Genomic DNA, 27,143 nt, shown 5'->3' with positions numbered 1-27,143 from the left:
TGCTTGGAGAATTCCATGGACAGAGGAGCCTGGAGGGCTACAGTCCATGGGGTCACAAAGAGTTGGACATGACTGAGCGGCTAAGCCTGCATGCAAGTATCCTCATTTTGGCCTTGGTCACAGCTCCAGCTCTGGTGCACCAGAATCCCACAACTAATCAGGCCCCAAACTGGAGTGGGGTTCAGACAGAATGAGAGCTTTGGAACTGTGGTCCAATGCTTGCAGAGCTGAGACCCAGAGAAAGGAAGGCACTTTCCAGGGGCGTTCACCAGACTCCGAGCCGGTGCCCCTGGCTCCAAGTCCAGTCCTCTCTCCACTGTCCCTTGACCCTTTGAATGATGTTTCCTTACGGATGCCATTTCTCTTTTTGTTGACTGTGCCTCAGGCTGGAGGCCCGGTTCCTAGACAGCGCTCTGGAACACGCCTCTGAGTCTCTCAATGGCATGGGTCTCAAATGTAGAGTCCCTCAGTTTTTGATCCAAGAGGCAGCCGCACAGTTACAAGCTCTCCAAGTAGCAGCCACGGCCTCAGATCCAGTGCAGAGGGTGGATGTGGTGCAGGCATGTCAGCATTTGCAGAGAAATGTGTTGTTTTTTTTTTTTTTTTTAACAAATGGACAGATGAGCTTGCCTGTGTGGGGTGGGGGCTGGCGGATTCTAATCTTCTAGAACAACTGTTTGACTTTTTCCTGAGTACAAAGGGATAAACGAACCCTTTGCATGTGCTTCTTTTCTCTGTTTTCAAAGCCATGTTCTCAAAACCTTGGTGTTTCAGAAACAACTTCTGCATCTTAATGCTGGAGGAAGCTCAATTCACTTGCCTGTGCACACGGGCAGCCCTGCTGCGCAGGCAGGCATGAAAGGAGCCTGGGTGAGGCCCAGCACTCTCCCCTCCATGCCCCCGTTCCTCCCACACATGCCTGCCTTAAGGCTACGAGACAGCACTGCCTGCCAGCTGCACCGTCACACCCGTGGTGCAGACGAGCACGATGTAAGGGGCTGATGGACTGGCTGTAAAGAGCCTGGCTCTCTGGAGTCAGAGCCTTGAGTTCAGATCCAACCACCGGCTAGCGCTGTGATCTTGGCAACATTAGCCTTCCTGTCTAAGTCTCAGCTTCCCCTTCTGTAAAGTGGAATAAAAGATTTCTCCTGTAGAGTTCTCAGGAAGATGGAGTGAGCAACACAGAGGCTATCCCACCTCGCCTCTGACTCGTACGTTTTAGAACCTGAGCGCTCTGGCCCATCACAGGGTGGACCCCATAGAGTGAGTCCTGGAGACGGGCAAGGGGTAGGCCCTGAGGGTTGTGGAGGGGAGAGACGAGCCCCTTCCTTCCATCACCTTAGGATCTCCACCAGAGCCCTTCCAGGCTGAGTGCTACAGCATCCCTAGTCAGTTGACCTCAACCTTACCCTTTGGGGAGGGCTCATCTTCTGAAATGCCTCGGGATAGAGCCTGGGGACCTGGGTCGAATGCAGCGCGTCTCTGGCCAGCGACACACGCTGTGAGTTACTTTCATGGATTGCCCTCACTGATGACACAAAATATGGTCCTCTCAAACACAGCTCCCTGGCCTGGGGCCGTCCTCGGGGGCTGCACTTCAAAGCTCAAACACAGCTCCCCGGCCCGGGGCCATGCTCGCGGGCTGCGCTCCAGAGCAGACGCACAGCCGGGCTGCACCGCTGCCTCCCCTTTGCTTGTGGGCGATGCGGTGCAGGGGTGTCAGCGTTTGCAGAGAAATGTGCTTTTTTAAGGAAATGGCAACTCGCTGCAGTATACTTCCTGGGAAATTCCATGGACAGGGGAGCCCGGTGAGCTGCAGTCCATGGCGTCGCAAAGAGCTGGACATGACTGAGCGGCTGAGCACACAGGCCAGCGTCTTCATTTTGGCCTACACTTCATCCCCTACTCCTAAACCCCACCCCCAGGACTGGAGCGCTGCTGGGCAGGACTCCGGTGGACTTGGACTGGGGATTGTCTGAAGAAGAGCTGACCTAGCTGGGCTGACTCGCTGCTCCACCCCATCCAGTTGTGCACACAGCACTTCAGACCACATGGCCACGTGGTACGTGCTACCCCCTTCATGGAAACCCAGGGGGAACAATAGCTAATTACCACATGTGCACCTTGCGGTACTGCCTTTCACAACTCACTGAGGAGATGTTACAATTGTTATTTACAATTTATTAATATAGAGAAGGAAACTGTAGTTAGAGTCAGCAATACCTGGCCCCACGGTGGGAGAGGCCGCCCTTGAACCCTGGCTTTCTGACTACAAAGTACTGCGCTGTTAGTCGTGAAACTACACCCCTCTCTGGGAGGGGGAAAACCCAGATGCCATCTCTTTGTGAAACCCAAGACAAGGCTTTATTGAGGAAGCTCCCCAAGGTGTCCAGCAGCCAGTGGCTGACTCTGTGCATTCTATGTTATTCCAATGGATGGGATTTAGGAACGAGGAGGCATCAACAAAAATAAGGAAAGATAGGAACATATGTAGAGTTCCTACCATATGCTTTGTATGTGTTGAGTCCTGTTAAGTGTTTAGAGATCCTGGCCCTGCCCATCTCTAGCTTGTCATATAGGAGAAGTCGCCCTTCAGGAGCCTTGAACCCTTCATCTGTAAAATGAGAAAGCAAGGTCAAATGACCCCTCACTGAGCAAGAGTTATATCTGACTCAGTCTCTTAAGGGTAACCTGGTATTCTGTTACACAAAAGAGGTCTGGAAAAGTTAATTGACTTTTCTAAGTGAACACCCCCCATGAAGCTACAGCCTACTCTCTCATACAGTAATGAATGGGGAGGGAGGCCCCCCGCCCCGACACATGTTCCCAAGCTCCAGCCCTCTGTGAGGGCCACCCCCATGTGGTGACAGCTCCTCCATCTCCCTCTACTTTGGAAAAGTGACTGAGCGCAGTGGGCAGAGGGACCCCCAGTGGGGGATGATATCTCTCTGTTTAATGAGAGACTGTGGGAGGGTGGAAAATGCACCCGATTCATCTTTGTTGCCTAAATACCTCTTAAATTCTCCCTTGAATACTTCTAATTCAGCAGAATGTGAACAATTATAGCGGGAAGCTATTCATAGGTGGAAGGGGGCTGATGGAATTATTTATCAAAGTGACATTTTAATTATAGTGAAGAATGAGTTTGTTGTCACCGAGACGGAAGATGGTGGTACCAGGCCTCCACACACCCCTCTAGAGTAAATTAAAAATGCTCGCCTCTTCATGATAACTCCATTAGGTGCTGGAGATGCAGGGAGTAAATGGCAGGTTCTTTCCAGCACTCATTTCTGGGTGCTGGTAAGATGTGAGGGGTCTGTTTCATGCTGGGAGCTGGGTGATCTCTGAGATGCATGGGGTCTGCAGGCAGAAGCCAGATGGATTCAGAAGAGTCTCCTGCTCTCAGGGGTCTTTCTTCCTTCCTACTTTGTGGACTAGGCCACTTGTCCACACTCCCTTGGTGTTCCACTCTCATCTAAAACAAGAGATATCTGCAGAGTAAATCCCAACCATGCAGAAGTGTATACAACCAAGGTTAAGCCACTTAAAGTAAATGACCCAACTTCCTTAACCTCCCCGACTCCTGGCTCCCCGTCTCCCCTTGAGGCATCCAGCGTGTACAGACTCTCCTGAATCGGTCCTGAGATAATCTACACATTCACAAGCACATCTGTAGTCTGAGCTGGCTTCAGTTCCCTTCTGAGTTATTGCTGGGCTGTTTACCTCCCCAACCAGGAGGAAAGCAGGGATTATGTCATGGGTCTCTCTGGTATTCGCCGACTCCCCGGTAGCATGGCCGTGTTTGTTAGTTTCTACCACTGAGTCAGCACCTGAGACACACCAGATACCACGCTTAGCAGAAGTATTAATTCTGATCTTCCACCTGGCCACAGAGGGTTGGGTTTCCATCCCTATTTTGGAGATAAACCTAGATTTGGAGCTACTAAGTCATGCCTTCCAAGTCATGCCATGCAGAACTTTAGGGTGGAGCACGGGACCTACGTCTACTTGTTCGGTATTTAGTAGACTCTTACCTGTGCCCACCACTGTGTCAAAGATCATTAAGAGGCTGCCTCTGACCTCCAGGCGTGCACAGCGTACACGTGGGTGGGACGGGGGGAGGGCAGGCCAGGAAACACACTGTCAGTGACGTCACGACAGTCGGCTTCGCAGAGTGCGCAGGTGCTTAAATACAAGCCCTGTCACTTTCCAGGTCACACGTGACCTCAGATAAGTCACCTCGTGTTTTTCAGGGGCTTAGTTTGCTTAAAAGTAAAATGGGCATAATGATATCCAGTTCACTGGGCTAGCATAAGCATTGGGGACTATACTCCTAAGGCACTGAAGGAATCTGAATAGGCATTTCTCCAAAAAAGATACACAAATGGCCAATAAGCACATGAAAAGATGCTCAGCATCGCTAATCATTGTGTGCATGCACAGTTGCTTCAGTCGTGTCTGACTCGTTGCGCCCCTAAGGACTGTAGCCCACCAGGCTCCTCTATCCGTGGGATTCTCCAGGCAAGAATAGTGGAGTGTGGTGCCATGCCCTCCTTCAGGGGATCTTCTGACCCAGGGATGGAACCTGCATCTCCTGAGCCTTCTGCATTGCAGGTAGATTCTTTACTGCTGGGCCACCAGGGAAGTCCTCACTAATGATCAGGGGCATGCAAAGTCAAAATCACAATGAGATACTACCTCACACCCATCAGGATGCTTATTCTCAAAAAAACATTAACTTGTGTTGGTGAGGATGTGGTTAAATAGGAACCCTCATGCACCACTTTTGGGAACATTAAATAGTACAGCTGCTATGGAAAACAGTATGATAGTTTCTCAAAACAATTAAAGATAGAATTATATGCTCCAGAAATTCCTCAGTTCAGTTCAGTTCAGTCGCTCAGTCGTGTCCGACTCTTTGCGACCCCATGAATCGCAGCACGCCAGGCCTCCCTGTCCATCACCAACTCCCGGAGTTTACTCAGACTCATGTCCGTCGACTCAGTGATGCCATCCAGCCATCTCATCCTCTGTCGTCCCCTTCTCCTCCTGCCCTCAATCCCTCCCAGCATTAGAGTCTTTTCCAATGAGTCAACTCTTCACATGAGGTGGCCAAAGTACTGGAGTTATGAGCTTCAGCATCATTCCCTCCAAAGAAATCCCAGGGCTGATCTCCTTCAGAATGGACTGGTTGGATCTCCTTGCAGTCCAAGGGACTCTCAAGAGTCTTCTCCAACACCACAGTTCAAAAGCATCAATTCTTCAGCATTCAGCTTTCTTCACAGTCCAACTCTCACATCTATACATGACCACTGGAAAAACCATAGCCTTGACTAGACGGACCTTTGTTGGCAAAGTAATGTCTCTGCTTTTCAATATGCTATCTAGGTTGCTCATAACTTTCCTTCCAAGGAGTAAGAGTCTTTTAATTTCATGGCTGCAATCACCATCTGAAGTGATTTTGGAGCCCCAAAAAATAAAGTCTGACACTGTTTCCACTGTTTCCCCATCTATTTCCCATGAAGTGATGGGACCAGATGCCATGATCTTCATTTTCTGAATGTTGAGCTTTAAGCCAACTTTTTCACTCTCCTCTTTCACTTTCATCAAGAGGCTCTTTAGTTCCTCTTCACTTTGTGCCATAAGGGTGGTGTCATCTGCATATCTGAGGTTACTGATATTTCTCCTGGCAATCTTGATTCCAGCTTGTGCTTCTTCCAGCCCAGCGTTTCTCATGTTGTATTCTGCATAGAAGTTAAATAAGCAGGGTGACAATATACAGCCTTGATGTACTCCTTTTCCTATTTGGAACCAGGCTGTTGTTCCATGTCCAGTTCTAACTGTTGCTTCCTGACCTGCATACAGGTTTCTCAAGAGGCAGGTCAGGTGCTCTGGTATTCCTATCTCTTTCAGAATTTTCCACAGTTTATTGTGATCCACACAATCAAAGGCTTTGGCATAGTCAATAAAGAAATAGATGTTTTTAAGTCAAGTGGGCCTTAGAAAGCATCACTATGAACAAAGCTAGTGGAGGTGATGGAATTCCAGTTGAGCTATTTCAAATCCTGAAAGATGATGCTGTGAAAGTGCTGCACTCAATATGCCAGCAAATTTGGAAAACTCAGCAGTGGCCACAGGACTGGAAAAGGTCAGTTTTCATTCCAATTCCAAAGAAAGGCAATGCCAAAGAATGCTCCAGCTACTGCACAATTGCACTCATCTCACACTCTAGTAAAGTAATGCTCAAAATTCTCCAAGCCAGGCTTCAGCAATATGTGAACCGTGAACTTCCAGATGTTCAAGCTGGTTTTAGAAAAGGCAGAGGAACCAGAGATCAAATTGCCAACATCCGCTGGATCATCGAAAAAGCAATTACTTATGGGTATATACACAAAATATTTGAAAGTAGGGACTTCAACAGATGTTTGTACACCTATGTTTAAAGCAGCATTACTCACAATACCCAAAAGGAAGAAGCTACCCAGTGTCCATTGAAGGTGAGTGAATAAACAAAATGTGCTATATACATTCAATGGAATATTAATCAGCCTGAAAAAAATAAGGAAATTTTGGTACATACTGTACCACAGACGAACCTGGAGGACATTATATTGGGTGAATAAACCAGTTACAAAAATAAATACTGTATGATTCCAATTACAGGAGGTCCTTAGAGCAGTGGGACTTACAGAGAGAGCGGAACGGTGGTCTCCTGGGGCTGGGGGAGGGGGATGGGGAGTCAGTGTTTAATGGGTTTAGTTTCACAAGGTGAATGCGTTCTGGAGATGGCGGGTGGTGATGACTGTTCAACAGCGTCAGTGCACCTAGTGGTACCGAACTGTAGCCTTAAAAATGGCTAAGATGGTAAATTTCATCAGGCCATCTGCAGCAGCATGGATGGATCTAGAGAGAGTGCTACTGAGTAAAGTCAGTCAGGCAGAGGAGAAGTATTGTACGACATCCCTTATATGTGGAATCTAAAACCAGGAGGAAGGGATAATTAGGGAGTTTGGGAAGGTCATGTGCATGCTGCTATATTCAAAATGGACAACCAGCAAGAACCTACTGTGTAGCACAGGGAACTCTGCTCAGTGTTATGTGCCAGCCTGAATGGGAGAGAGGTTTGCAGGAGAATGAATGCATGTACATGCATGGCTGAGTCCCTTTGCTGTTCACCTGAAACCACCACCACATCGCTAATGGCTATACCCCAAGACAAAATAAAAAGTTTAAAGCCTGGGGAAAGAAAAGGATGAAAAAAAAAAAAAAAACAGATGGCAAATTTCAAATGATATATATTCTATCACAACTTAAGAAAAAGAATTGAGCGATCTCAACAAGTACTAATTTTCTCTTTTCTTTCTGTTTTTCTTAAACAAATGAAGTGTCCTGGTTCTGGGAACAAGGCTCCTGCCTCCCTGTGGCTCAGACGTTAATGAGAGGGACAGACGGGTGGGCAGTGATCACTCCCTGTGATGTGTGCTTTGCTGGAGGCCAGCCGAGGGCGTGGAGAGCACAAAGTGTGCCTGGGATGTATGTGTGTTGGGGAGGCGGGTGTGGCTGTGGGTGTGTGCACACACACATGCCCCTCAGGTCGCCTTGAAACGGTGGAGGGGTCAGAGGACGCTGCCTGCAGGGTGGCAGCTCAGCACACGCTATGCGAACGTGAGGATCAGATGACAGAGCCCAGCAGGGCTCCTCCCATCCCTGCTGTCCTCCCCTTCCAGACCCACCCCAGACAAACCTCTCAGGCTCGTCCTGCCCCCTCTCCCCACCGGCAGCATTAGGAAGATGACTTTGAAAACACAGAAGAGGAAGGAGCCGCTGTGGAAGGAGTGGTGTAGAGGAGGAGATCAGAGACACTGCCCACTCTGCTCTGAGCTGCCCTGCTGAAAACTCATCTTAAGCCACTGAAACTCTGGGGCTGTTTGTTACAGCATTTGTACAGTCCATTACAATCCAGCAGGGGACTCAATTATTTAAAATAGACACAGTCTTAGGAGTGGTCATGACAATAGTAAATCCAGCCCCGTCAGGCTGGTGATGAGCTAGCCGGGCGTGCAGGCAATTTGGAGTGAGGCTGGAGCCTTCCCCGCCCCTCCCATCACCCTCAAGTCCAGTGTTCCCCAACACTAAGCATCACCAAACCATAAACCAGAGCCCAACTGCTAAGCCTTGGGAGTTGGATAAAAACATTCAGCCACTGTCAGCCATCCCCTCACTGGGGATCTCAGCTCTGATTGGACTTGCTTCCCCATGTCCCTTTTGCCTGCCTCCTCAGCCTTCAGTTTAATCTGCAGGACGAGGCTCCCTGGTCCTCAGGTTTCCCCTCAGAGGAGCTGTGTCTGGTAGCTAATCATTATGGCTGATGAGGGCCTGGGAGGGAGTAACTTCAGTCAAAATCAGGATCAAGGTGCTCTGGGATGACAGCTCCCCTGGTCTCTCCCAGGCTGTCCCAGGGAAGGTCAAGGTTTCCAACTGCCTCCGATCCACACTCAGGGTCATCCCGACTTGCCAACTTGGATCCCATGATATGAATGCCAGCACTCGCCAATTCTAGTGCATGTACTCCACGCCAGGGCCTTTGCTCAGGATTTACACATCAGCTCCTCTAATCCCCATGCCATCCCTGGGAGTTTCCACATCCCTGACCCTTTGCTGCCGAGGAGGAAAGGGACGCTCTGAGAGGTGAAGCCACCACTCAGAGCCAAGTGTATTGACAGCAGCAGAGCTGAGATTTGAGCCCTCAACTGTCTGACTGCAGAACCTACCGCTCTGGGCCAGGTCTCAGGACTTACCTAGAAGGTCAATGGACTCCCAGGCCATCTCAGCCCACAAAAAAGAGCAATTTAACTACAATCATCAAGCACCTGCACACACTCCTCTCCTTCTCGTCTGTGTTTCCACGTCACCTCCTCTGAGGGGTCTTCCACAGACTCCTGTCTGAAACAGACAACCCCTGACCCTCCTCAGCCACTTTCCACCCCTTACCCTCACTGTCTAAATTTCCTTCAGAGCATTTATATAACATTTATTTTTATATATTTATTTGTGTATTAAGTGTCTCTGCCACATTAGAATGTAAGCTCCATGAGGACGGGGAGTTGTTTGTTCCCCTACTGTACTCCTTGCGGTCCAAGGGACTCTCAAGAGTCTTCTCCAACATCACAGTTCAAAAGCATCAATGCTTTGGTGCTCAGCCTTCTTTATAGTCCAACTCTCACATCCATACATGACCACTGGAAAAACCATAGTCTTGACTAGATGGATCTTTGTTGACAAAGTAATGTCTCTGCTTTTTAATATGCTGTCTAGGTTGGTCATAATTTTCCTTCCAAGGAGTAAGCGTCTTTTAATTTCATGGCTGCAATCACCATCTGCAGTGATTTTGGAGCCCAGAAAGATAAAGTCTGTCACTGTTTCCACTGTTTCCCCATCTATTTGCCATGAAGTGATGGGACTGGATGCCATGATCTTCATTTTCTGAATCATGAGCCTTAAACCAACTTTTCACTCTCTTCTTTCACTTTCATCGAGAGGCTCTTTAATTCTTCTTCACTTTCTGCCATGAGGGTGGTGTCACCTGCATATCTGAGTCCCTTGGACTACAAGGAGATCCAACCAGTCCATCCTAAAGGAAATCAGTCCTGGAAGGACTGATGCTGAAGCTGAAACTCCAATACTTTGGCCACCTCATGCGAAGAGTTGACTCATTGAAAAAGACCCTGATGCTGGGAGGGTTTGGGGGCAGGAGGAAAAGGGGACGACAGAGGATGAGATGGCTGGATGGCATCACTGAGTCGACGGACATGAGTCTGAGTGAACTCCGGGAGTTGGTGATGGACAGGGAGGCCTGGCGTGCTGCGATTCATGGGGTCGCAAAGAGTCGGACACGACTGAGCGACTCAACTGAACTGGACTGGAGTGCTCTACTCTTAGTGCTCAACAGTGCCTGGCACAGAGCAGGGGCCAGTGAATGTGTAAACCGATTAATCTGAGACTCTGAATACCTAATTAAATCAAGTAATAACAAATACCACTTATTTGGTAACTTTTATGTTTTAGGAACTGTACTAATGCTGATAGGAAAGTATTATCTCACTTTTATCAAGGAGGTAGACACCATTATTATACCCATTATATCAGGTGAGGAAACATAAGCCCAAAGCCGTTAGCCAGATGTAGAAGCAGGTTAAGAGCTCTCAGCTGTCTAACTCCCGGGCCTGGATGCTGAGCCTCTGCTCTATACATCCCTCTCTTGGCTGACCTTGGCCCCTGACCTGTGGCCATTTGTAGTCAGACTGAGTCACAGGAAGCAGCCTAGAAATGGACATGAAACAGGGAGTGATTTGCTCTGCAAAGCTACCGAGCTGTCTTGGCACCTCTTGTATTTCCTTCCCGAGAGGAGCCGTGCGGAGTAGCCTCATTCAGGGAACTGCATCAGGGAGCCTCATTCGAGGGTTTTCGGAGAGGGTGTGTGTGTGTGCGTGTCCCTTGGTCCCACTCTGGGGCTGCCTCCCTCCTGACACCATCTAATAAAACAGTACAGGCCGTGGCCATAGGTGCAAGTGACCGGCACAGTCACAAGCTGATAATTGTTTTTTAAAATCTTGCAAGACTACAAATCACACATAGAATCCAGCAAGGAAATAGGAAGGCCCCTTAAGGAGAATGCTGGCTGGCCCAGGAGCGGGTTTATTAAACGCATGGGTTGGAAGCAAGCAGGGGCCCTGCAGCCTGGCAACTGGCACTAAGTCTCGGTGGGTCGGGTCTGAGTGGACCCCACTCACTGGCCATGTGGCCTCGGGGAGTGACCGCACCTCTCTGCGCCTCAGCCCCTCATCTCAGAAATGGAGACGGCAGTGGCTGTTAACAGAGGACTGTAAACCGGATGAAGCACCCTACATGGGAGCTCAGTACACTGCTGGTTTCTCAGGTCCCTCCCTGAATTTCAGCTTCAGGGCACCAAGTTTCACACATTACGAACTGGAAAGGTTTAACTCCCTAGCAAGTTTTACCCGATGCCACAGCACACATCTATGAGCAAAGCAGCAGGTTCTCAGGGAAACCATGAGAGCTCATTTCAAGCCTGGACTGCTTGCAACAGGCTGGCCTTGTCTCTCTCCCTCTCTGTGAGCTCATTCATTCATCCGTTGATTCATTCATTCACTAACTCATTCATTCACTCATGGTCTCTGCTAAGTGCTGAGCTTGGTGATGTCCAGAATAGGACATATATAAAGTAGAGTCCCCCTGTGCGAGGCTGAATAGTGTCCCCTAAGGCTGTCATCCTAATTCCTGGAACCTGTGAATATGTTACCTTACATGTTCAAAGGGACCTTGCAATGTGATTATATTAAGGATTCTGAGATGGGGCGATCTCCTGGAATTATCCAGGTGGACCCAGTGTACTCAGAGTGGTCCTTAACAGAGGCAAGAGAATGAGCGTCAGAGAATGGCAATGTGAAGACAAGGAGAGGCTGGAGTGGTGCCCTTCGAAGGCAGAGGAAGGAGCCATGAGACGAGGCATGGGGGCCGCATCTAGGTGATGGAAAAGTGAGCAAGTGTCTTCTCCCCCAGAGCCTCCAGGAGGAACACAGCCATGCACACCTTGATTTTAGCCCCTTTAGGCTCATTTCTGAGTCCAGACCTAAGAACTGTAAAATAATAAATGTGTGTTGTTTTAAGGTACTAAAATTGTGCTAATTTGTTGTAGCAGTGATAGGAAACGAATAGCCCTCAGCCCTCCTACGTTACTGTGTATCATGCAACTTGTCGATTTCCTTCAGAGCGTCCGTTTGTAATTCCAAACTTGTCATTCTTCTGTCTTCTCCTCTGTGCTTGTTGACTCCACGAAGGCAACAATTCCCTCTGTTCTCTTTCCCACTGTGTGGCCAGAGCTCGACTTACGTGTAGGCACCCAGACGCCGCTCCATGCATAGCTGTTGGATAAACGTTCTGTCCCCGCCCTCAGGGACCCTGTACAACACCGTGTAAACCCACTGTCAAGGCGGAGTGCTGCTCCATGGGTAGGGGAGACAAGAAATGCACTTACAAAAATAAAAGCAATGCCTACTAGAAATTGAATGCTCACTAGGCCAGGTACCGGGCTAAGCCCTTTAGAAGCATGGTGTCATTTCCTCCTACCAAGAGTCCTATAGAAGATGAGGGGTGGAAGCCCGACCAAGAGAGACGAAGTAACGTCCCCCGGCCACGTGGGTGGGTAATAAAGCACAGCTGCCTGGCTGCAGAGTCACCCAGTTTCCACTGTGACAGACTGCTGCCCTGTGACTTCTAAGGCCCACGTAAAAGGGCTTTACACTCTCACCTATCCTCTCCCTCCACCCAACCATCATTAGCAGCAGCAGCATCTTAATCCCAGCACCTTACTACAGCACCTAATATATGCAAAGGTGCCGTGAAGGCTATAAAGAAGTAACTATGATATTGTTATATTATCATCGCAATTGTTTATTAAACACCTACTACGACTGAGCGACTGAACTGAACTGAAGTCTTGCCTAGAGAACCCCATGGACACAGGAGCCTGGTGGGTTACAGTCCATAGGGTCACAAAGAGTCAGAGATGACTGAAGGGACTTAATACACACAACACAAGGACACTTCTTGTCAAAGTTTATGGCTTGAGTAGGCCACAGGCATATTGTTAAGAGAGCTAGGTTTGACGCTAGATTTTATTTTAGGAAATGATTTCTGCTTCTGGATTTACTACTTATTAGCCATGTGACCTCAAATGGCACCCCACTCCAGTACTCTTGCCTGGAAAATCCCATGGACGGAGGAGCCTGGTAGGCTGTAGTCCATGGGGTCGCTAGAGTCGGACACGACTGAGCGACTTCACTTTCACTTTTCACTTTTATGCATTGGAGAAGGAAATGGCAACCCACTCCAGTGTTCTTGTCTGGAGAATCCCAGGGACGGGGGAGCCTGGTGGGCTGCCGTCTATGGGGTTGCACAGACTTGGACATGACTGAAGCGACTTAGCAGCAGCAGTAGCGACAGCAGCCATGTGACCTCAGGCAAATTACTTTGCCTTTCTGAATCAGTTTTCTCACCTGTAAACTATTGATACTAGAAGTTCCTACTTCCTCGGGCTGCTGAGGGTTCAAGGGGATGATGCCTGCCTGTGAAGGGATGACCCTGTGCTGGACACAGAGGGCACTCAGTGAACGGAGGCTGCCATGAGGGCGGTCATAAAGCCACAGGCTGCTCTGCTCCAGGCTGTCACTGTCTCCTGTTTGGGAGGATGGGCATTGTTAGGCTCCGGGAGCCTGCAGAGGGAAACGGGGAGCGAGGGAGAGAAAGCACCTGGATCTCTCTATTACCACTGATTGGAGCCGAAAATAAAACTGAAATTCAGCTAGAAAGAAGAAGCATGTGAGTCACTGGGGCAAAGAGCCCTCCACCAGCCGCCGAGTCCTGGGTGCTGTCCCTCTACGTCTTCCTGTCCTTGTCACAGTGACCTTCCTCTCCCCTGGCTGGGCACCTCCCCACACCTCACACGGACGACGGAGCTCTCCAAGCTGCTCCTTCAGCCTCCACTGCTCACTGCCAGATCCTCGTGTTAAGAGTGGCTTTCCTCCATGATTGTGCTGAGCTCAAACCTCCCACAGCTCACAAGCTTCTGCGTTTGGCATTCTGAGAGTTTCCAAGTTCAAGTCGCAACTGCCCTGCCATTCTTATCTCTAATGGTCCAGCCTGGCCTCCCAAGACCACTGTGAATCCACTGTGTGCAGCCTCTCTCTTTCTGCATGCAGTCCCTTCTCTAAACATGGTGTTATTGAAGTAGTTTGTGCATTCATTATTTTACCTAGCCAGCAGATGAGAACAGAATTTCTAAGTAGCACAGAGTCTAGGGAGCAGCTTGGCACTGGCAGCCCACGAGTGGCTGCTGCCCAGTCTAGTGCCTATGACAGACATTGCTAATGGATCACACAGCATTTTTCCACTCACTGAGTTCAGACATAGCCTCAAAATTCTCAAAGCAATTTCTTAGGCAGCCTCTACTTATCACCTGAGCTGGTACAACTCAGCTTACATCTTCAGGTAATATGGTCAGACAGATCGGCTCCATCCCTGTGCCACCATCTACCCGGGTGACCCCACACAAGGCAAATGTCCCTTCTGAGTTTCCATATCCTCAGCACGAAATGGCACTCATTTTGACCTCACAGGGCTACTGGAGGATTTGAGCTCATGAATACCAGTAAATAACATTTTCAGGAGTTCTCATTGCTTTCCCTCCATTTGCTTAACAGCATTCACTGCCCGAGGGGTGGGGGTGCAACTGGAAAGGTAAGAAAGATTTTCAGTTTATTAAGCCTCAGCAAGGCAATGGCACCCCACTCCAGTGCTCTTGCCTGGAAAATCCCACGGACCGAGGAGCCTGGTGGGCTGCAGTCCATGGGGTCGCTAAGAGTCGGACATGACTGAGCGACTTCACTTTCACTTTTCAGTTTCATGCATTGGAGAAGGACATGGCAACTCACTCCAGTGTTCTTGCCTGGAGAATCCCAGGGACCGGGGAGCCTGGTGGGCTGCCATCTCTGGGGTCGCACAGAGTTGGACACGACTGAAGCGATTTAGCAGCAGCAGCAGAAGCTGAGCCCAGAAGATAATTTTGTGCCCCAAACAGAAGATTTTGAAGAATGAAGGAAGAGGCGGGCTCTTCTGCCCTCCAGTTCAATAAGACTTCTCTAAACCAGTGCAACAACCCACTCCAGTACTCTTGCCTGGAAAATCCCATGAATGGAGGAGCCTGTGGGCTGCCGTCTATGGGTCACACAGAGTCGGACACGACTGAAGCGACGCAGCGGCAAACCAGCGCAAGGAGGCAAACAAAGAAGAGGACTAAGATGCTGGCAGTCATTGACAAGGATGGGGAGGAGAAAGAACCTAAAATCAGTCTAGACTGAAGAATGAAACTAAAAACAGGCTGGCACTGGGGTTTCTGCATACAGCCTGGCACAGGTGCAGCAGAGGTTCTAGGAAGAAGGACTGAGACAGCCTCCCAGCGTGCCCAAACCCTGCATAGTGCCCATAAATGGACTGTTCTTGAGTGTTGTCTGGAGGTGCCTGCAGACCTGCCGAGCCCGCCTTTGCAGCGGGATGGGAAGAAGGCAGCGGTGGCTGCCCAGGACTGGACGGGACTGGGAAAGTCTGTGCGTTCACTGAATGAGGTGGATAAGGACAATCGAGCTGGGTGTCCTGAATCCTCGGTGATGCACTGACCCGGAACAAGCGCTCCCATCCCCGCTCCCAGCTCCCGCCCCAAACTTAGATGCAGCTGTTGGAAAAAAAGCTGAGAGAGAAACTGAAAACACTGAGGTGAAGGTCCTGCTACCCAAAGGGCTAGGGACTCAAAATCGGTATGAAATTCAGTGATATAAAAACAAATTTACACTTTTTCCTCCTCCAAATTTGAGGGCTGCTGTTAACTCACCACATATACATGGTAGCTAGTGTCTATTAGTATTGCAAATGTCAGCTACTTCACTGCTAATTTTTTGTTAATTTTTAAATTGTTTGTATTTATTTATTTATGTTTGGCTGTGCAGAGTCCTTGTTGCTGTGCCAGCTTTTCTCTAGTTATGGTGAGCGGGGCTGCTCTCTAGCTGCAGGGCGTGGGTTCCTCATTGCGGTGGCTTCTCTTGTTGCAGAGCACGGGCTCTAGGGTGTGGGGCCTCAGTAGCTGCAGCTCCCGGGCTCTACACCACAAGCTGCATAGTTATGGCGCTCAGGCTTAGTTGTTCCGCGGCATGTGGGATTTTCCCTGACTAGGGATCAAACCCACATCTCCGGCACTGGCAGGCGGACTCTTCACCACTGAGCCACCAGGGAAGCTCCATTGCTACTTATTAATGCTAAATGGAAGAGTATCAAGTGTTCTTATAGTGAGGATTAAACGAAATAATGTTCTCTTAGCCCTCTAACACATAGTAGGCACTGGGTGAATATTTATTAGCGTCCTTGTTTTCCTTCATGGAGTGAAATCCCTCCCACATGCAGATTCTGAGAACTGCCATTTCCATTGTGCAGACAACTTCTCAGGGGTTCTGAACATGATCTGACTGGCCTGCTGGCTCTGTTGTCAAGTACATTTGATCAGTTCATGAAGTGGTTTTTAAAAATGCTCTGTGCTTTGACAAAATTCAGAACAGCAGACTTGGGAGGCAGATTGCTTCCTTGTAATTCAAGGAAACATAAAGCTCTTCAGCATTGAGCTTTCAGTAAACTTCACATTCCTCCTCTCTGGTTCTTTTCCCACATTTAGGATGTGGGGTATAGACTTCAAGAATCCCCAAGGAGAACTGAAAGGTGGAAGATGTTATGGGACTAAGAGATCTACCATTGGATTTTCTAGTCTTCCCTCCTGGCTTCTCCCATCTCAGTCAGCTAGGAAGCCAATTCCTATCTCTTTGGGAATAAAGGGCTCCAAAAACATGCCCTAGACCAATAATCCGGAGTTAATGACCTATGTGTCCCTTGGAATCTGCTTTTGGGTGGCCATTGCTGCTAACCTTTTAACAATCTGGGAAGATGATAACACAGAGGGGGGTAGATGCAATACTATATTGCAAGCACTTGCTCCTATTAATATTTACTGCTGCTGCTGCGAAGTCGCTTCAGTCGTGTCTGACCCTGTGCGACCCCATAGAGGTCAGCCCACCAGGCTGCGCTGTCCCTGGGATTCTCCAGGCAAGAACACTGAGTGGGTTGCCATTTCCTTCTCCAATGCATGAAAGTGAAAAGGGAAAGTGAAGTCGCTCAGTCATGTCGGACTCTTAGCGACCCCATGGACTGCAGCCTACCAGACTCCTCCATCCATGGGATTTTCCAGGCAGGAGTACTGGAGTGTAATATTTACTGAGCAACTGCTAAGTGTTAGGCTGTGTTGGGTATTTCTTTCTCTTTTTTTTTTCTACTTATCATGGAAATCCTGTGAAAAAAACCTTATCCCTCATTTTACTAACCAGCAAAAGGACCTGGGAGAAGTACCTGCTTATGACTTCCCAGCAAGTGAGGGGTGGAGCCACCTGCTACCCAGGGCAAAGCACCTTCTTAGTCAAGATGAACTAGAAATTGTTATTCAAACCATCTACATATCTGCTTTATATTGTTGGGGCTTAAGGCAGCTGCGTATCTTTTTCATTCCATAGGTGAGTTTAACCATCATGCAAGGATCTTTAAATCATTTTCATAAATGAGGTGGCTAAGGCCTTATCTTGCCTCATCATCTCTTCTGCAATATTCATGTCACTTTTAGAGAGCTCAGCTTGCACATCCAGAACGAGGAGAACAGCTTCCCAGGTGGTTCAGTGGTAAAGAATCTGCCTGCCAAGCAGGAAATGCTGGTTCAATCCCTGGAGGAGGAAATGGCAACCCACCCCAGTATTCTTGCCAGGAGAATCCCATGGACAAAGGAGCTTAGTGGGCTACAATCCATGGGGTCACAAAGAGTTGGACATGACTTAGCAACTAAACAACAGCAACAATAAACAGAAGACTGTAAAGGGTCCTTCGTCTCTGACTTTCCATGAGGCTCTGTGGTGTGGAGACTGCAGCTCGCGCTAGGGGGGCCCAGCCCAGCCCAGCCCGGCTGCTGGGACCGGTCAGCTGCCGTCCCCAGGCCTCAGTCTCTTCCTCTGTATCATGAGGTCTGTGGTCTCAAGTCGTTCCAAGAACCTGTGATTCATGGCACATCACCTGATGAGGATTGGATACAAAGTGATTCCTCAAAATTTGCATCCCAGGCCAAGTAGACATCATCTAGGAGTGATGATGATGCCTCCCTTTAGGCTCATTAAAAGGAGTCTGTGCTAGGCATTTTAACGACAACATAAAATGCTGCTTGAGATGAGGCTCCAGGGAATAACAATACAATCGCACAGACTCAGGATCAAAAGTGCCTCAAAAGTTATTTGTGTCATCTCACATTGAGAACCCCCTATACCAGGCCAAATGAAATATTTTCCAAGTCTCTGTTGTATTCCTCCTGTGACAGGGAGATTCTCAAGGCAGCTTGACCCTCTTTTGGAGACTTGAGTATTTGAAAGCTTTTTCTTATATTCTGGTATTACTTCACCTCACTGGACCTTGAGACTTGGGCTCATACAACACGATCTAGTCCTTTTTCCTGCTTGATACATCATCAAGTATCTGGAGCTACTTTTCAGGTCTTATGTCTCTATAAGTCTTTCCTGGTGGCTCAGAATGGTAAAGAAACTGCTGGCAATGCAGGAGACCCAGGTTCAATCCCTGGGTTGGGAACGTCCCCTGGAGTAGGAAATGCAACCCACTCCATTATTCTTTCCTGGAGAATCCCATGGACAGCGGAGTCTGATGGGCTACAGTCCATGGGATTGCAAAGAGTCAGACATGACTGAGCAACTAACACTTCATGCCTAGATACCCCTGTTCAGCCTCTGCCATGAGACCACCTTGTCTTTAAGCTAAAACATCTTCAGGTCTTACATCCTGCCACCATTTCTCACATGACATGGTTCCGAGTATCCACGCCCTGGATATGCCTGGGGCTCTCTACGTCAACATCCAGCTTGAACAGAGCCATGCAGGCACGATCTGCTCAAGGCAATGTGAAATGGAGCTGGTAGGTGGCGGAGGGCCTGGGTCCTACGGTCCAGGGACTTGGATTTGGACCTCAGCTCTGTGTGACCTCATGTGAGGGACTTTTCAGAACCTCAAATGCTGGGTCTGGAAACGAGAGTGAAAACAGTACTTGCCTCATAGGGTTATTACAAAGATTAAGTTGGCTCCTGAATGAAAAGTACACACAGGAAATGCTCAGGGAATTAACACAGGAATATAACACAGGGTGGTAATATTAGCTATTACCACCCCATCTTCCTAGAAACGGTATTTCTGTTAACACAGACTCATGAAATAATTACCCAGTTCCCAAGAAAGTGCAGGTCCCTTGGAGCAGTTCTGTCACTTCTAGAATGGGACATGAACTAGCGTGCGGTGGTGGAGAGGTTTGGACGGGGTCAGCACACCCAGGCAATTGATGGCCAGGGGACGAGTAGCCAACTCTCCTTAGAGACTCAGAAAATAAAATTCAGAGCAGAGAATGCTAAACCCTGGCCTGACAGAAAGCACCAGGGATATCAATGAACTTATAAGACACTCATTATTTTATTTTTTTCTTTCCCATTTAGGGCTGTTCATCCCAGGGTGTTTGAGAGCTGATTTAGGGCAAAGAATGTGAGCTGGTAATGAGCTTTGGGATGCCCCCCTTCCACCCCTCTCCTCTGGCAGGGATAAGAGAAGAAGCATGCAGGGCTGTCAGAGGAAGGCGGGGAAGGCTGGCTTTGATTCCCTGTGAGCCACGCTAAGTCCTGGCCCAGCACGTCACCCCGCCTCCAAGTTAGGAGCCAAATCCGGTTCTGAGCAGGGGATGAGGAGCCTTGGAATTCCAAGAAATCTCTCTGAGCTGTTTGAAGAACCTCTAACTTCACTATGAAATGGCAGAGGATCCAGCAGAGCTCAGCGGGGACGAGAGCCTTAGAGGAGGTTTATTATACCCAGGAGATGCCATTAACTCATGGCTTTCCCTGCTGGGCCCATCATAGTGGAGATGTGCTCTCTAAGAACGCCCAAGGGCATTTCATGACAATGGCAGCCTTCTGCCTAACCCTGAAGGTAGACAGGCAGGGTTGTTTTCCTGGCCTGCCTGGGACTGACTTTGGGGACTTTTGCATTGTTGATTCTCCAAATGTGGTCCATAGACCTCCGTCACCATCACAAGAAGAGTTACTTCTGAAAATGCAGATTCCTGGGGCTTCTCCAGTCCTGCCAAGTCACACTCTCTGGGGTCGAGACCTAGGATGTTACATGCATAACCAGCTCAGTGGGTATTTTTCATGCTCCTTAGGGTTTGAGAACCACTGCATCTAAATTCAGGAGCACTTCTTATGTACTTATACATTCTGAGGCTGCTGCGGTTTTCAGAGCAGACAGGTTTCCATAGGGAGGAAGTGAATGTGGATGGAAGGAGGACAGAGGTTGTAGAGATTCACACCTAGGTTGTATGCTGCTGAGTACTGGGGTGGCTTGTCACACAGCCTTCCAGTGACTGCCAGACTTGCTCAAGCCATTTCCAAACTAGCTCACCAGGCTTCACTCAGGGCCATCTTTCAGTTCCTCAAACATACCAAGGTTATTCCCAGCCTTTGCTCTTGCTGGTCCTTCTGCCTGGAATCTCATCCTCCCAGTCTACTCATGACCAACCCTCTCTCAATATTTGTGTTTTATTTCAAAAGGCTCCCTCTTTGTCCTGTCTATCTAAGCAGACCTATCCCCTCCCCAGATCTCTTTAGCTTCTCCGTGGCATTTGTCATTTTTGAAATTTGGTTATCATCCACCTCTTTCCGCTTATTGGATAGAGTCGTTGCTGGGTTCTCAGTGCCTAGAACATAGCCTGGCATTAGTAGGCATTCGACAAATATTTGGTGATGTACCACGTTTCCCAGCACCACGTCTTAAGGAACCACTGCTGAGTGAGTTTTCAAACGCTCTCCAATCTGTGGCACTCAGAGATCCCCGTCTAGCTTTCCCGCTATTCTCAGCCCCCTCCTTGGCACTCACTGCTGTCTGCGAGATCCCTCTAGTTTTCTTTCCTCCCTTCTCACTCTGCTGGCACCGTGAAGGTGGGGACCTTTTCTTTGCCGTTGGGCCAGGGCAGAGCTCTGCTGTCTAGCGCACAGTGGCCACTCAAGACACATCTGTTGACTGAGCAAATTAACAACATAATATGCACTTTGTCCTAACAAATTGCACACCTAGTGACCTATCCTGAAGAGGTAATTACAGCCGCACCAAGTTGTTCATGGAGACACCTTTTTAGTATAGCATAAAGCTATACATAATGTAAAGTTCATAATTAGCTCATCAACTAATAAGTTGCAGTCTGGAAGAACATGGACTTTGCAGCCAATATAAATGGAGCTCTTTACATACATGCCTTTAGGTGACTTTTAACTTTTTCTTTTTTCTTTTATAAGTAACACTGCATTGAACATCCTTGGCCTTAAATACATGCTCATCTCTCCTATGTCCTTAGGATAGACCCCTAGAATTTGAATTATTGGGTTACTTGGTATGAATTCTTTTTAAAAACGTCCTACTTTTTCTGAATACACCATGCCATCTCCAAAAATTAGTCAACAAAATTGCTTAGAGCACCTGAGGGAATACAGTTTCTTTCTTTCTTTAACCCTTTTTAATCAAACGAAAACAGTATTGGCCCAGAGTCAGAATTAACAAGCAAGACATTCCATATTAAAAGATTCAGTTAGAATGAAGACAAAGGCATCATATGAGCTCTGACATTCACATGCAACAGACACACAAATGAATTTCTCATAGGCTCCAGCTTTTGATTCAATGTATCCAGGCAACAGAAGTCTGGATTTAATAACAGATGTTCGCTGCATAGCAATCACCATATAATGCCAGGGTAGACTAAAACAGCATTTTATCAACCAATAAATGTGCTGTTTGCTTTATTTTACCATGTTGTTCTTCAGGTCCCTTCAAAACCGAGAGGACAGATTGAGTCACTCGGCATCTGCTGGGAGCAATATGCTTGGCTTCATTTAAAATGAAAAATCAGGTCTGTGTTTACATTCTTCACCAAAGCATGGGATCTGATGTGCTAACACACCCAACTGGGCTAGCTGGAAGGGTTTTCAGGAAAATCTCAGGGGAACTGGGACCCTAGCGGGAGCCAGTCACCCTTCTGCGAAAGACATATGGTGATCCTTCCACTTCAATCAGCGCCGCCGGAGGGAGGTCCAGGTCTCCCTGACCCACAGACCGAGTGGGAGCAAAGGACCCTGCCGGCGCCTTCCCAGGGCCGCGGGGCAGCTTTGGGGACCGGAGTCTACTTTGAAAAGGCCAATCACTCAACAGCATTTGAGTAACAACCTTTGTGTGCGAATCTGTGAATACACGGACGTCCTTTCCTGAGGGAAAATGGTTCCAAAGTGGTAGCCAAGAAGAATGCCATTTTGAGTCAGTGCAGGTTGGCTGAGATGGAGTCGGGGAACAGAGAAAGAAGCTATCCTTGGTCAGGCAGGCACTCTGCGCTAGCTACCAGGCCAACTTTTTATATATTATCTTATTTAATAATCATAGCTTCCCAGGTGGCACTACTGGTAAAGGATCTGCCAGCCAATGCAGGAGACGCAAAGGACGCAGGTTCGATTTCTGGGTCAGGAAGATCCCCTGAAGTAGGAAATGGCAACCCACTCCAGTATCCTTGCCTGGATAATCCCATGGACAGAGGAAGCTGGTGGGCTATAGTCCATGGCCGCAAAGAGTTAGACATGACTGAGCAACCGAGCACAGCAATAATCATAGCATGACTCTGAGAAAGTGCTCATCTGTCTTCTCTTTAGTGCAGGAGACACGGCTTAGAGTGTTGAAGTCACTTGCCCAAGCAGCTAACACGTGATGGGGAATTGTGTCAGGGTAGAAGGTCAGCATGATGCTAAGTTGGATGTGACTGTTTTCCAAAGATGCTTGCAACAAGAGCTTTCAATGCACATGTCATTTTAGAACTTGGCCACTTCTCCATCAAGATATGGGCTCTAAGCCTCTATCCTTGAAATGGAGTGGGGTTTTGTACACCAGCCGATAGGCACAGGGATTTCTGAGGCTAGATCATAAAAGGCACTGCGGCTTCTACTTTGTTTGCTGGGACACTTGTTCTTGAAATCTTTAGCTATCCGGTGAGCAGTATGGTTGCCCCGAGGTCACCATCTACTGTCAGGCCCAAACAAGAAACCTATGGAGAAGGCTATTTAGAGGGGAAAAGGCCCCTGACTGTAGCTCTCAGATGACAGCCAGCACCATCTTGCCAGCCACATGGGTGAGTCATGTTGAAAGTGGATCCTCCACTTCCCTACAGTTACCCCAGCTGACTCCTCATGGAACAGAGACAAAACACCCCTGCCAAGCCCTGCAAAAACTGCAGACTTATGAACAAAATAAACAATTTGTATTGCTTTAAGGTAGTACATTAGGAGTGATTTGTTATGCAGCAATAGCTAACTGATACACTGGGGGAATGCAGAAGAGGGCTAAAAGAGTTCCATTCATTCTCTAATCTTCAGTGCCTGGGTATAACTTTTCAGTAAAAAAAAAAAAAAAAAAAAAAAACTATGTTTTTTATATAACAGGTGTAATAGACTTTTAAGAAGAAAAGGCCATTGTTAGCAGTCCTCTCCAATTCCTTTGCCCATCTCCACACAGGAAAGTCAAGCTAGCATAAAGGCTTATTGAGAAAAATTGTGCTTCCATTGTCCAGAAGGAGAGAGAATAAAGGGAGAGTGAGCTGAGTAGGTAAAAAGGAAGAAGTGGGAGGACTAGTGAAGGGCAATTCTGAGCTACTCAGCAACAGAACCCAAAGGATGAATGTCGGTGATTCGTACACACAAATGCAGTGTAGACACAGGAGCAATAGAAAAAAATGGTCACCACCCTAAAGCTGGTCCCAGCTTAAGCTTAGGGCTATTATTTGACACTCCCTTCTCCTCTCAAACTGAGGAGAGGACCTCCCAAAAAAACTAAGACCGAATTTTCTGCCAGGTTGGCAGGTAGCAATTTATACTAGATTACACTGACTCAAAGATATAAGTAACTGGTACTTCTTGCATTCATTTTTCCTGCCCTATTAAAGGGGAAAACATTTCAGTTAGTGTTAACTCAAATTACTTTTATCATAATGTTACTTATTGGCAAACATAAAGCTAGGTATAAAATCCTTATGCTTGTAGCTCTCATTGAGCTATAAAACTGAAACAAATTTCCAAATTAAGCACAAATAAGACTGCAAAATCAGTTAACTTCAAATTAGCAACATTAGTTTAATGTAAGGTGGTTTGGTTGAAAGTGAGTTGCCGTTTGCAGTGTGTCTATGGTGTGGAGCTGACTTTTTTAAATTTTATTTTTAATTGGAGGGTAATTACTTGACAATATTGTGATGGTTTCTGCAGTACATCAACGTGAATCAGCCATAGGTATACAGATGTCACCTCCCTCTTAAAAGTCCCTCCCACCTTCCTCCCCATCCCACCCCCATTTCTCTTCATTTTACTACAGACATTTTACTTCACCCTGCTGGTCTGCTTCCTGCTATGAAGGTTCAAGGCTCTCCTGGCTTCTCTTGGAACTATCAGAAAATTGTATTTGATCACACGAGGACACTCTGGGTACTTAAGTCCTTCTCTGTTTTTTTCTTATTAGCTCATAACAATAAAAACAAAAACAAAACAACCCCAAAAATAAGCAGATGCCTGACTCAGTTGGAAGCATCAGTGGCCACTAAAATCACATTGCATAAATCAGGGGTCAGTGAACTTTTCCTGTCAAGGGCCAAATAGTAAATATTTTTGGCCTTGTGGGCCAGATGGTCTCTGCTGAGACTACTCCACTCTGCTCACTATTGCTAAAGCAGCTCCTATTAATGCAAACTAATGAGCACTGCTGTGTTTCAATAAAACTCAAGGTAGAGACATAGAAATTGGAATCTTACAAAATTTTCAGATATCATGAAATATTATTCTTCCTTTGGTTTTCTCCCCCCAGTGATTTTAAACTGTAGAAATAATTCTTGGCTCATAGGACATACATGGGATGTATGGAGAGAGTAACATGCAAACTTACATTACCATATGTAAAATAGACAGCCAATGGGAATTTGCTGTATGACTCAGGGAACTCAAACAGGAGCTCTGTAACAACCTAGAGGGGTGGGATGGGGAGGGAGGTGGGAGGGAGGTTCAACGGGGAGGGGACATATGTGTACCTATGGCTGATTCATGTTGATGTTTGGCAGAAACCAACACAATTCTGTAAAGCAATGATCTATTAAAAAAAAACAAATAAATTTAAAACAAACAAACAAACAAAAACCTCAAACAGGTTGAGCATTGATTCAGTTCATGAACTATTGTTTGGGGATTTCTGGCATAGACTGTGACAAGGTGGTTACAGCTGATGATCTAGAATATTATACCGATGTTCAAATAATTTGCTATTGAAATGAAAATTTTTTAAAAAATTAAAAAGATATTACCCTTGAGAATTCATAAACCCTGGAGAATATTTGAGGAATTGAGTTAAGACACAGGACCCTGGAACATCCCCAGAGAGCAAGCTCACCATGATCAACAGGAAAAAGGAAGACGCTGGGTGCTGGGACGGATGTCCTCAGTCCTCTGCAGCACCCTCCCTTACCCCCAAACACAGACAACACAAGTGCATAAGTACTAGCAGTACTCCTGAGACCATCCACGGAAGCAGTGCAGCAACGGCAGCTTTTGCAAAAAAGTTCTTTACCCGAGCAGCTTGGAAAAGACTCTGTGGGTCTGTGTCTGGGATACAGAGCTGGCCTTTCTGCTTTATTGCTTATTAGCTGTGAGACCTTGGACTAAACCTCTCTCTGCTTCATTTCCTCCATGTGTAAAATAGTCATGCTGCCACCAAGGATTCTTGCCCTCTTCCTCCCCAAATATATGAGGGGTGTTTCGAGGCTTAAATGAGATGGTATATGCAGTGTGCTGGCCACGATACCCAGAACACAGCAAACATTCAGTGGATAGTAAAGTCGTGGTCATGAGTGTTGTTGGTAGTTGTTTGAGTTTCCCCGAGCCCCATCTGTAAGTGGTGGCTGGGCTAGTCTCACTTAATCTCAGAGGTGGGTTGAATCAGCCCACGTAGAAGGGCCAAGGAGCACACAGGTGCCCCAGGTGGTAGCAGCCCTCCCCTCACCGCCCCCACCACCCGTCCCCGCAGCCAGGACTCACACTTGTTCCTTTACTCCAGTCAATGCTGCTGCTGCTAAGTCGCTTCAGTCGTGTCCGACTCTGTGCGACCCCATAGACAGCAGCCCACCAGGCTCCCCCATCCCTGGGATTCTCCAGGCAAGAACACTGGAGTGGGGTGCCATTTCCTCCTCCAATGCATGAAAGTGAAAAGTGAAAGTGAAGTCGCTCAGTCGTGTCTGACTCTCAGCGACCCCATGGACTGCAGCCCACCAGGCTCCTCCGTCCATGGGATTTTCCAGGCAAGAGTACTGGAGTGGGGTGCCATTGCCCTCTCCACTCCCGTCAATAGCACTGTGCAAATTGTGGTGAAACTGAGAGGCGATTCATCAGTGAGACTGGAAGCATCTGACCCTACTGGGGAGAGGGAACGGGGACAATGTGTCAGTGACTTCAGCATCCATAGATGCCTTGATCTTTTAAGTGCTGCCTGGCTGGGTTATGAATATTTTCCCTTTGGTGCGAGGGTTTTGGAGGAGCTTCAAGAAAGCCTGTGAAGGTAAGAAGGGAGTGTTCCGGGTGGATCTGAGTCGGGTGGTACCACTTAACCCAGGTGTTTGGGGGATTGCGAGTGTCGGGGGGCACTTGGGTCCATCTCCAGGGAGCTTTTATCTACCCAGCAGGAAAACGGATGCAGAAGTTCCAATCTGTGACCCAAAACCTCTTGGCAGATGCTTTATTGGGCTTGTTTTGTGTTTGTTTGTGTGTGCGTGCTTGTGCGTGTGTGCATATGTGCGTGTCGGCTTAATTGAGACGACTCTTACAAACTGGGACACTATACATACAGTCTATTTCCAGCTTCCTTGGAAAAGTCGGGAAATCTGGCCACGTTCCCCCGGGAAACAACAAAGTGGGTGGAGAACAGCTAGCTGTTCAGACACGGTCATGCGCCTCAGTTCACCATGGTCCCCCCCATCCCTTTCATCTTCCCAACACGTAGACCACTTGGGTCGTCATTTCTCACTGTGCGTGGGATGCTATTTGTCTTATTGTAGAGACACAGTTCTCTGTATTCACATCTCTATTAAATGCGGGGAAATGAAAGATAGATCAAGAGGGATGCATTTTTCAAGGAAAATGATGGAAAACATACTTTCTTGTGATATTGAAGAATATTCTTAGGTACTTTGTATGCAAATGGCCATCCCTGCTCACTTGCATGCCTCATCTGGCCCAGAGCTACAACTCTGCTCTACTTCCTAAGCCTCCGGAAATCCCCACCTTTAAGCGCAGTCCCCTTATTCGGGTAATGCACTCAGCTGATGTCTACCT

At 47.8% G+C, this 27,143-nt stretch overlaps 1 protein-coding gene and 1 long non-coding RNA gene across 5 annotated transcripts in view; one reads left to right on the top strand and one right to left on the bottom strand.

The window, feature by feature from the left end:
* The window catches only part of KCNIP1 (potassium voltage-gated channel interacting protein 1), a 407,743-nt gene that overhangs the window by 161,340 nt on the left and 219,260 nt on the right, over positions 1-27,143 (bottom strand). The window lies entirely within an intron of this gene.
* The window catches only part of LOC101904552 (uncharacterized), a 53,670-nt gene continuing 52,379 nt past the window's right edge, over positions 25,853-27,143 (top strand). Inside the window, exon 1 of the long non-coding RNA XR_003031201.2 lies at positions 25,853-26,370. This is a non-coding gene — a long non-coding RNA (uncharacterized lncRNA). The remainder of the gene's footprint in view (positions 26,371-27,143) is intronic.

This window comes from Bos taurus, chromosome 20, assembly GCF_002263795.3.
Source record: "Bos taurus isolate L1 Dominette 01449 registration number 42190680 breed Hereford chromosome 20, ARS-UCD2.0, whole genome shotgun sequence".
Classification (NCBI taxonomy): Eukaryota; Metazoa; Chordata; class Mammalia; order Artiodactyla; family Bovidae; genus Bos; species Bos taurus.
Note: the sequence above shows the minus strand (reverse complement) of the source record. Positions and strands in the feature narration are given on the sequence as shown.